The sequence below is a fragment of the Capsicum annuum genome, chromosome 4, assembly GCF_002878395.1.
Source record: "Capsicum annuum cultivar UCD-10X-F1 chromosome 4, UCD10Xv1.1, whole genome shotgun sequence".
NCBI lineage: Eukaryota > Viridiplantae > Streptophyta > Magnoliopsida > Solanales > Solanaceae > Capsicum > Capsicum annuum.
The window spans coordinates 163,088,308-163,100,146 of record NC_061114.1 but is presented as its reverse complement, the minus strand read 5'-3'; the positions used below and the strand labels follow the sequence as shown (position 1 = coordinate 163,100,146).

At 35.8% G+C, this 11,839-nt stretch overlaps 1 long non-coding RNA gene and 1 other non-coding gene across 2 annotated transcripts; both read left to right on the top strand.

Annotated features, from left to right (window-relative positions):
• Positions 1-1,667: 1,667 nt before the first annotated feature.
• On the top strand, positions 1,668-1,774 carry LOC124898397. Its single transcript, XR_007055358.1, has one exon. It is a non-coding gene; the product is annotated as a small nucleolar RNA R71 (small nucleolar RNA).
• A 2,626-nt stretch (positions 1,775-4,400) lies between these two features.
• Positions 4,401-9,597, top strand: LOC107852504. The gene is made up of 2 exons (XR_001669470.2): positions 4,401-5,441; positions 9,391-9,597. It is a non-coding gene; the product is annotated as an uncharacterized LOC107852504 (long non-coding RNA).
• The last annotated feature ends 2,242 nt before the right edge of the window (positions 9,598-11,839 follow it).

Here is an 11,839-nt window from a genome sequence, read left to right as displayed (position 1 = left end):
AAAGCAACTGCCGCTCTGAAGCAAGATCAATAACCGATATTGAGGACAACTCCTCATATATGACTGGAAATTTCAATGCCTTGTACACATCAAAAACCTCTACTTTATCATGTGCTCGCATTGTTATTTTTCTAGCTGCCATATCAATGAGTGACTGCCCTGTTACTAAAAAGGGTCGTCCCAAAATAAATGGAACAACTGGATCAACCTCAAAGTAAAGAAGCCCAAAATCCACAGGAAAGATTAAAGATCCCACTTACACAAGTACATCTTTAATAATACTATCTGGTCTAGCAAGTGACCTGTCTGCCAAATACAACACAATAGTCGTGGGTTTGGGGCTTCCAAGACCCATCTTTCGGTACCATGATGTGGGGATGAGATTTATGCTAGCCCCCAAGTCATACAATCCACGTGCACAAATAGTTTGACCAAGGGTAATCTGCAAGGTAAAACTCCTCGAATCCTTCAATTTCGTGGGTAGTTTATTTTGAATTTTAGACGTGCACTCTTGAGTAAGTGCAACTGTAGAATATTCAGTCAACCGATTTTTAATTGCAACAATATCCTTTAAGTATTTAGCATATTTCAGCACACTCTGTAGAATGTCAACAAGAGGAAGGTTTACTTGGACTTGTTTTAGAAGACCTAGAAACTTCTTAAAACTGGCTTCCTCTTGATGCTTTCTTGCCCTTTGAGGAAAGGGTTAGGGAATAGTCTTCTTCTCTACACGAATCTCCTCACTAGCCTCTTTTTATTTTACTTCTACTTCTGTATTCTCTTGTTAACTATCATCAGTGACCACAGGATTATTTTGCTCCTGAACCATCTTCTTAGTTTGCAGCCCTCTCCTTGTTGTAACTGCATTCACCTGTTTAGGATTAGTCTCAGTGTCGCTAGGCAATGCTCCTTGTGGCCTTGTATTCTGTGATCCTGTGATTTGACCTAACTGTAACTCTAGATTTCTTGTGAGCAATTGTTGACTCTTTAACTCAGCTACAAACTGTGCCTATTGAGCCTTCATGTCCACCACAAACTATACTTGTTGAGCCATAAACTGCTTAAGCATATCCTTCATATTACTATTTGAAGCAGTCGCCTGGTTTTTCTGAACCAGTTGTGGATTTTGTTGCACTGGTCCATTATACTAATTTGTATTCTGCGCCTAATTTCTACCCCATGAGAAATTAGGGTGGTTTCTCCAATTTGGATTGTATGTACTGCCAAAATTCTGTTGACCCTAATGATTTTTATTCCCCACATAGTTGACTGAATCTAGATTAACAGAATGTGTATCTACTTTATGCTCACTACTTCTACAAACTTCACACCATGAATATACCTATTGAACTATATTTGCTGTGGTTGCTGGTTGTGTTGTACCCAACTTTAAGTTGTTAAGATGAGTAGTCATATGGTTCTGCATTGCAGCAATCTGTGCTTGTAATGCAGTGAACTGATCAACCTCCAAAACCCCTGCAAGCTTCTTGGGAGCATTCCTTAAGTCTGCATGCTAATCAGGATTTTCCTGTGCAATTCTATTCAGCAAGGTATATAATTCTTCATATGTTTTCTCCAAAGCTTGACCCCCTACTGCTGAATCCAAGAGAATCTTTGTATTAAACTCAAGGCCTTCTATAAATGTATACACCAAAACATCATTCGATTGATGATGATGAGGACAAATTCTGAGCATGCCCTTTAATCTCTCCCAAGCTTGGTAGAGATTTTCTCCATCTTTCGGTCTGAAACTCAATATCCCACTCCTCAATCATGTAGTTTTTTGAGATGGAAAAAATCGAATGAGAAACCTTCAAGCACAATCTTCCCATGTAGTGATGGATTAGTGTGGTTCAGCAAGTAGCCATCTCTTTGCTTCCCCTAGTAGAGAAAAGGGAAAGAGTGTCAATCTGACATAATCAACATTTACATCTTCAGCAATATATGTATTTCTTATCTCCAGGAAGGTTTGTAAGTTCTCCTGCGGATCCTCATGTGAGAGTCCCTGAAATTCTCCCGCAGATCTCAACAATTGCACCATATTTTATTTCAATTCCCACTGACCTCCTAGTTCAGGCTTCAGAATACTGTTAGTTACGAGGTGAGTAAGTGGGATTGCCACTTCTTAAATAGGTCTTGCGACTGGTTGAACAGGAACAGCTGGAACAACAGGATCTAGAACATTTCCAATATTTGGATCAGCAACTATAATATCGTGTATTTCTTCCATCGGTCCCTATTGAGTGTAGTATTGAGCTCTTCTTCTCTGATGAAAAATCACTTCTAGTTCTGCAAAGGGCTCTACTAACTCTTTATCCCTAGCCAGTCCAATGTTCAGCTAAACCTGCAAAAATTCAGCAGCTAAGATCAAGTTGTTAACACTTAAACTTATTATCAAAAACCAAAAATTAAAGCAATTTACTAATTCTATTTGATCCCCGGCAACAGTGCCAAAAACTTGTTTCGTCTCTACGCACACGCAAGTGTACGTGATCATGCAAGTAATATAATGACTTAGACAGTCAGATATCATTCCCTCGAGGATCAATAAACTAGAAATTTATTCAATCTTTAGTTCAAGACAATGGAGTATTAATTGTTTGATGGAATGAAGATTAATTTGATTCTGTAAATAAAATGTAAATTACTAAACAAGAAATAATTAATTATAACTAGATCAAAGCAAGCAACGGTTGTAATCAATTATGAGGACGATTCCAGGGTTGAGGTATTATGAACAGTCATACAATTCTCTATTCTTATCATAGTCTAATTGGTTATCGGGTTGCTGGTTTTCAAGGGTTATGCTACGATCTTGGTCTCCCGACCTCAAATTTTCTATCTATTGAATGTTGTAACTACAACTCCCACAGAGTTACAACAAATCTTTTAGATTCATGAAGTTTTCTTCTTGCAAGTGAACCAAGTAAGGCTTCTAGGTATATCCCTATCCTAGATGCTAATTCAAATCCCTTATTTTATAAAAGAATGGGAACCTTGCTCCCTAATTTCGTCATTCTATCCTATGATTCTCCTCCCGGATTCACATAGAAATATAAATTTATTCTAATGGTGGCCAATCATTAAAATAGTAAGCTCAAGAAATTAAGAACAACCCAGATTATACTCCAAAAAGAAACTATGAATAAGAATATTAAAGTGTAATCATGTTCTTAGCCTCAACCCCAGAAATAGGGTGTTTAGCTACTCATGTTTGAATTCATCATCCAAAATAAGTAATAAATCATACCCAAAACAAAACTTGAAGTAAAGAAATTTAAAAGAATGTTTTAGAACCCTAAAAGAGATAAATTTTTGCTTTTCCGCCGCTGCTCTATTTGACAAAAAGTCCCCCATATTATCTTGGATTTTTTCTTTTATAGCTGGGACAAAACACTTAAAAATATTCCCGATTTATCCACACGGCGCGTCGCGCCATGGCTTTGATTGCTCTTTTCCATTAAAATCTAGGAAATCGCGGAGCTCAAATATCCCCTGACAATTGTAAAATGCACCCTCACCGCGACGCGCCACTATCGCGGTGAGCCATTGGATTGGGACAATTGTGAAATAGTCATCCTCCGCGACGCGCTAAACCTTCAGGTCGCCAAATCTGGTAAATGAAACTACTACACGACGTGGTAGTTTCGCGGACCTTCACTGGAATTTGACCATTGCTATTTTGTTGATCCCCGCGATGCAAAGTGTCTTCAAATAAGGATTTCTACTTTCCAGCTTCCATTTTTCAGCTTAATTTTACTCCCTTAGATTCTTTCACTACTTCCATATCCTCGTTGTATCCAATTATGCATAATTCTTCATGATTTTGAACCTGAAAGTACTAATCATATCCATTAGGCATGAAACGGAATAAAAGCTGAATTATACTTAAGAATTCATATAAAAGTTCTTAGTTCTTGAACCAAGTATAAATCTGGGTGCATATTGGTGCTTTGAACATGTACGTATTCCCAAGATCAAGGGGGAGTCATTAATTTGAAAACATATGCTGGAGGCTAGAAATATTTTTGGTCAGGAGATACGGTGGGAACCTAAAGTAGGTCATTCTGGTGTATGGTTTGATAACTGGACACAATTAGGTATATTTCATTATTATTTATCAATGGACATGTATAAAGACTATCAAATTGATGAGGTTAGTCAATTTAGTACAACTGACGGATGAAAGGTAGACATATTACAGTAGAACTTTGGTGAAGAGGTCTATGACTTTGTTATTGAGAATATTCAGAGTGTAGCACATAAAAAGATGTGGTACAAGGTGTGGTGGATATTGACAACTTCTGGTAAGTTTACTGTGAAGTCTGCTTAGGAAATTATAAGAAATAAAGAGGTCACAATTCAAAATTTTAAACATATATAGATGATAGGTATACCTTTTAAGGTATCATTTTTCTATGGAGATTGTGGTGCAAGAAAATTTCTATAGGAGAGGTTCTCATCAGAAAAAAGTTGAGAGGAGAAAAGGGAAGAAAGTAAGGGTTGAGAAAAACAAAAAGAAAGAAATAAAAAATAAAAATCAAAGTAAAATAAAAAAAAGAAATTAGAAGTTGAAAGATAAATAAGCATGAAAAGTTGTTTAAAGTTATTTGAGGTATATGGGGAAAATAGGTAAAAGTCCTACACATAAAAAAGAAGTAAGAATAGTTTTATAGGACTTTTCTTACAGACAACAGAAAAGCAAAGCCACCCACTATGAGAGCCATTTATATAGTTTACCCTATATACATAGACCGGGTTCAAAAGTGTCCCGGCCCAAGAAATAAAAAACTAATGATAAACAAAAAAAACCCCAAAGATCAATTAGGAAAGTTGAGTTGAATTTAGAGAAAAATCGAGAAGCCCCTTCTTCATGAGAAACCTCTTCATCTTCTCCAATTGTTGTCACATTTATGCAAATCCACAACTTCATAGGGTTTGTTGTTATTGTCTTAGAGAACATCTCATCATTTTTAGCTCCCAGTAGCCATGAGCAAGTTCAGATTTTCCCTTCAATCTTCAACAAATTGGACACCATGACTGCAAATTATGATGCTCTTCTTATTTTCTTTAATGTTCCTCTGATGCCACAACGAAGTTTGACACCCATCAGCCTTTCAAGTAGTTTATATCAGCTTATATCTAAGTTGACCTTTGGAACCGAACTCCAAAAAGCTAAAAGATAAGTGGATTTTTTGTCACTTCCGATCATGTATTTCATTTTTATCTAACTACCAGTGGGTGGATTCTCAAATGAAAATAAAATCACTACCTAGTCTTTAAACAAGATATGTAATTTATTGTCTTTAATGATTCTTTCTATTTATTGATCATGTAAGATTCAGATACAGGAAAACACAAATTTAACTGCAATGAGACAGATTCTAAGTCATGCAGTCCTTAATTTTAAGGCTGATATACACCTCAATTGCTCTCACTAGGTATGAATACTTAAGCAACGAAATAACTTCAAGATTATGTGCTTTGTAAATCTATTTTTGCTGCTATTAAATCCATGGTTGTGGAGTATTTTATATCTGCTTCAACCTCCCTTACAATAGTTGTAACTATCTCAGCATGTTGTAGATCTTTTGATGTATAGTGTCCCCTTTTTATCTAGATTAAGAATTTTCCTACCTTCACTGGGTATGTATTGAAAATGATTAAATTGATAATCACTCATGCTGATAAACAATCTCTTATCTTTAGAATACATTCAGACTCCACATCTACAGTCCAAAGGATTTCCTAGTTTCTTTCTATAATATGCACTATAAACCATGAATCATATTCAATAATTAAATTGTTTATCATCTGTGACTAACAATACACTAAGCATTTCTTTATACCATTTGCCTCAGCTGCCAAGCTAGCAGTATCTTCAATCCTAAACCCCTTTGTGACTACAAAATCTCTAGCATGGTTTCTTATACAAATGCAGTTACACTTGGGTCAGGGTTTCCTTTAGATGTCTAATATTTATTACACTATAACCAATCCATTTGGGGAGGATTCCATCTCACTATTTTAATAGATATATTAGACTATAGCCCTTCCAACACAACTACCATCTCTGGCTAATTCGTACCACCATTAGATATCTTAAATCTAAATTTTAAGAACTTCTAAATAGTTTTATTATTCCTGAGAAAATACTATGGACTGAGTAAACTCCACCATGAACCACTGCATTTATCTCTCCTCATATACCATAAATAATCAAAGGAACTATTTTAAATTCTTCTTTAATTATGACATTACCATCCCTACTCTGCCATCTTCAAATGTTTTGTTTCAATAGATTCATTGATGAAAATCAAGCAACCTTGTTATAGTGTGGCCAGATTGTAATGCCCTCTAGGTCATTTCCTTGATTTATGCATATTTTTGGTATTTTAAGCCTTCCTATAGTGGCTATAGGCTATTTATGAATTGTCAAAACTATTTGTTTGGTTACCAAATAGTTCATTTGAGTTTTAGGATCATTTATCTATTTTGAAGCTTTTGATGTTAAAAAATTAATATCGGACCAAAACACCTAATAAAAAACCTTAGATGAGAATTCCTACAGTGCCATCAACTCTGAAACATTGATTTTGGGCTAAAGAGATCCTTACTTCAGCTCCCAAGGTTTTTAGACTCATTTTGGGTTATTGGGTGGATTATATGAAAAATAAAACTATAGGTATGGGTCTCACATTTAGTCTAAACAACCTTGGATGAAAGTTTTGATAGTTTTATTAAGTTCGTAATATCAAATTTGGTATGGTAGCATAGTTTGTTTGTACGCACGGGGTTTTGAACAAATCCCTAACACCTGATTGGAGGTCATTTTGGACTTAGCCAAAAATCTGGTGAGTGATATCTGGTTTAACTACTTTAGCGGTCAAAGATCCACTTTAGCAACCTTATCCATTTGACTGTGGTTTGCTTTAGTGGTTGAGGACCGCTTAAGCGGACATCGCTTTAGCGGTCAGGAGACTACTCTAGTGATGCCCACATATCATGTCCTAACTGCTTTAGTGGACTTGTGCCCCTTAAGTAGACAAGTGACCACTTTAGAGGCACCTGGGGATTGTTATCCCTTTCTTCATGTGAGTTTTCTATTATTTTCTCCACTATTTTCCACTATTTTAAGAGTTTAAAGAGAGTGAAAGAGTGAGGAATCCAAGGTACGTTAACCTAACACTCCTTGATCATTTCTCATTATTTTTCCATTCAATTTTCTATTTTATTATAAATTCTTAGAAATTATGTCTTTAAGTCCTTAGAGCTTAGGGGCTGATTTGGGCCTCGATTTGTGCACTATTTGTGCTCAACTCTTAAGAACATATTCCTTGTCCTTTGATGGACCTCTTGGTCGATTCGATTTTGAATTTCGTTCGCAGGTCCTGCAGGCCCTTTCTTAACTCAAATTCTGACCCTACCTTTTATAAAGAAATTTGGATCTCATTTTATTCTTAATGATGTGTAGATTACTATTTTGACAGTGTGACAATATTTTGAGATCATGGAGTAAAGATGGGAAATTTATGGATAATTTAAGAAATATGGTTCTATATCGAGGAAGATTTTAGTCTACTTTTGTTCATGAGATGATGTGTAGTGTAGATTGGATGATAGATGGGTATTATAGGACATGACCTAGCCTAATTTAGGAATTTAGGGACTGAAGGGTGAATCGACCCTTAAGATGAAATACTTGTTATGGCTATAGGATTGTATCACCCTAAAACATAAGCATGTTGACCATAGTTGATACTAAGTATCCTTAAGTATAAGGTTTACTAGTTGACTTGGTGGATTACATAATAGTTTCTCTGAATTATAGTATTATCATTATGCTAGTTATGTACTTAGGCCTGAGGCTATGGTTACGATACCAACCGAACTCTAACTGAGTAATCTATCCATGTAAAAGACCTGACTTTAGTATATAGATGCCTGGATGATTATGATTGTAATGTTTGGATACTGGTGATGACATGGATAATTTTATTTGTGTTCATGCTCACTTACTGGTGCAATTCAAACCAAAACCATAATTTACTACTATTTTATAAAAAAAGGATTTATTCCCACTTTCCACTTTCTAAACGAATTCTTTTATAGCGAGAATCGTACCACCTTATTTAACGGTTTATGAGCTTTTGAAACTAAAGATGATATCTTGGAAACTAGACTGATATTGATTTCTATTCGTGATTTATCCACTCTTTTACCACTACTATTTACTTTGGTCGAGTGAGATTTTGGCCCTTTCTACTTATGACATTGATTTAGTCCTAAGGTTGATCTCGATCAATGGATTTGCAGACTTACACTCTTTTAGCCATCATTCAAGTTGTGCACTTATATATATGTATATATATATATATATAGAGAGAGAGATCTTCAATTCTGGATGACGTTCATTGATGATGATAATAGTAATTGGAAATCCTAGAAGGACCATATAAGTGTGTACGAATCTTTCTAAATCCCATAGGGGCCCCTTCGTCCGTGAGCTATCGTGTTGGAGAAGAGGGTCTCCATAGTTCTTGCCTTTGCGAGCTGTTGAGCTAGAAGAGGTTTATACACTTGGTATGTTATGACACTTGGATCATTTATGGTACTATGGATTTACTCTACATTCATTTGCTCTTATGCATTTTCTAGTGCTTATATTTATCAGCCTTACGGGGGGGAGGGTTGCATAGTTATAAGGTATAATTGTTGTTTCTTGAGTATTGATTAAACATTCTGGATTTATGGGCCCCAGTTAGTTATTGTTTATCTAGACTATCTGGTTACTTTATTATTATTATTATGGTTAGTTTATGGTAGACGGATTATGGACTGGTACTGTGCTTAGAGGTACGATTCTAATTCCTTTCTTTTAATGATAAATTTCATTATGGATAGTGTATTCATGGTTAGACATTTAGACTATAGGCCCATATCATACTAGTATTAGCTTTCTTACTTGGTTAGGGCTCCATGGAGAGGTTAGGTTGACTAACTTAAGATGTTACCTTTGAGTTAGTCTTGTATATCTATATGTATATTCATATTTATAGTTGTGGTATTATCATATATCCCTCTCTTCCCTTGTTTATTCATGCTGTATATGCATTCTTTAGCCTTGTATACTACTATATATCCTTCTTTCACTCTTTATTTATATATGGCCAATGATATATGATGCAATACTCTAGTTCTTAAATATGGTTAGAATAGAATAATTTATCCTTATTGCCTCTCTAGCTTTATTATGCTGTCTTCTTGGATAGTCACTTGTAGTTTATATTTCTCCTTTGTATGTCATCTATATTTGCATTATATTTGAAGATCAGTCGACAATTGCTTATAGCATACCACGTGTTTTGTACTCATACCACACTTCTGCAGTCTACAGATCATAGTAAGAGTTTTTACTATTGGTGTGTGCATCATGTGGAGCAGCTATGGATCAAAGATTTGAGGTGAGTTTCTGACATTTGAAGCATTACTACGCTATCTCTTATGGACTAAACTGATCTCTATGTTGTATTCATAGACGGGTTGTATATGTTTATTTATTTAGTATTTAACTCTATACTCATATTGTATTATAAACTCTTGTACTAACTTCACCAGGTCTTGGGGTTGCTTTATATATATTACCTCTTTATTATATCCATTCGTTATTTTCATTAATTTATCTTTATATTCCCTTACTAGCAGTTTTGGACTATGGGTTGGCTTACCTACTAGTAGGTTATAGTATGTGTCATCATGACCTGAGAAATTGGGTATTAATAAATTGGTATAAGATCCTAGGTTTATGATGTATTGGTACAAGAGTTTGGTGTCTAGTATAGTCCTACGGATTGGTATAGAGATATCTGTATCCTATCCTCGACATGCTATAGGGTATTTTTAGGAAATTTTATTCTTGATTTTTTGTCGTATGTTTGTATTTCTATGAACCTCTAGTACATTCATTATCTCTATTCTATTCCAGATCGATGATACAAGGTTATTGATAGATGCGGATAGGACTATCACATGTGTTTCTAGAGTTTTAATGCAGTGTTTGACTAGGGAATTGGAGATTGATATCAAAGATCTTCAGCATCAACATGAGGCTTTGGGCCCAGCCTAGGATCCGATAGAGTTGCGACCACCTCAACTTTTTATGATTTAGCAGTAGAGATTTCAAGCCTTTTTATAAATATGTCACAGCTAGAGATGAGGTCTAGTTTATCGAGTAGTTCTCAAGCCAATGTTGGGTTCTTTTGTGTTCAACAGGGTTCCTTGTTGATTTTAAAGTATGGGATTAGATTTCTTGAGTGGGCCAGGCATACTCCTATGATATAACCTTTACAGCATGAAATAGTGCATGGATTTACTGGACAATTAACTTTACCATTCTATTTGGCATCAGAATATTTGATAGTAGTTGGGTCTTCCTTCTCTTAGGTTGTTGATCACACGATGGCCACAGAGAAAACATATATTTAGACTTATAGAGGTGGGGGTAAGTGGCCATGCCATTAGTATAGTGCTATTGGTATTCCATTCGGGAGTAGGGATCCTCCCAGTAGGGATCAACTTCATTTGCAGCCTATCAGTTCTACGTAGGTAGAGCCTCAGGCTATAGGTGGATCTCAGATTAAACATGTTGGTCATAACGTGCAGAGTTCTTGTTAGACCTTATAGAGTATTTGACATGGATCTTTAGCCATGGTGGTCACTCTAGATCAGTGGGTGCAATACCTCAGAATATTCCAAGAGCTTGCTTTGGTTGTGGTAAGATGGTCATTGATCTAGAGAGTGCCCCAGACTCGTGTTGGTTGTTCAACCTGGGTCAATATATGTTTCCTTCTAACCTATAGCTCTTGAGGTATGTTATGATTGCAGAGAGGATAGTCATTTCAGTAAGAAGTGCCCACAGTATTAGTTTGTCAGCAGTTAAGGCCAACTCATAGTTTTGCAAGGTTAGGGATTCTGGGGTTTGATATAACTGCAAAGAGACCGGTCACTAGTCTAAAGAGTGTCCCCGGTGTGAGATTATTAGTCATCTACATCAGTCTTATAGTGTTGTGGCATATTTAATTAAAGGCAGTGCACTTAGTACCTCACTCTATGATTCGGACATTTAGTTTGAGTTTGAACCCGTTTAGATTCATACTCTCTCGAGCACATTATGCATGTGACTTTGGATTTCATCGTGATAGTTGTGCCTTTAATTTTTTGCCTTCACTTTTTAATTTGAGTGAATTAGGTTTTCATACCCATCAATAGTTATGTACCTTGGTAGGTTTATATTGATTTTTGTGTGCCTTGATATAGAGTTCATGATTATGTGACTAACCCCATAACTGATTTGTTTTAGTAGTAAATAGAGTGGATCGGTATTGATATTTCTCTAGAGGTGTAGAATTTGGTTCAAATCTCATTTACGTCGACATATTGGCCTTTTTGTAGCCTTAGAGTGGTACTTGTCATTGATTTTTATTTTTAGTACCACCTACTACTTATAGTGATTTTTCTAGTACTGTTGTTATTATTGTCATTATTTGATGTTGATCGATCCTTACTTGATAGACGACTAGATAAGCATTGTCTAGCTAGAATTTCCTTCCTAGTGATTTTGTTCATTGGCCTAGGCGGCTAGCTCAGTTGGATGCTTTACTCTCTTTGGCCGTTTCCCTCTTTTATTGGAGTTGTTAGATCGATTGTTGCGTTGGCTACAAAAGTGAAGGTAGTTTGGCCTTTCATGGTTCTGTTATGGTTCTAGAGTTGGCATTTGGTTACACTGCCTATTTTTGAGTTTGGGATTCTAGGACTTACTTTTGGGTTAGCTGAGATTTTA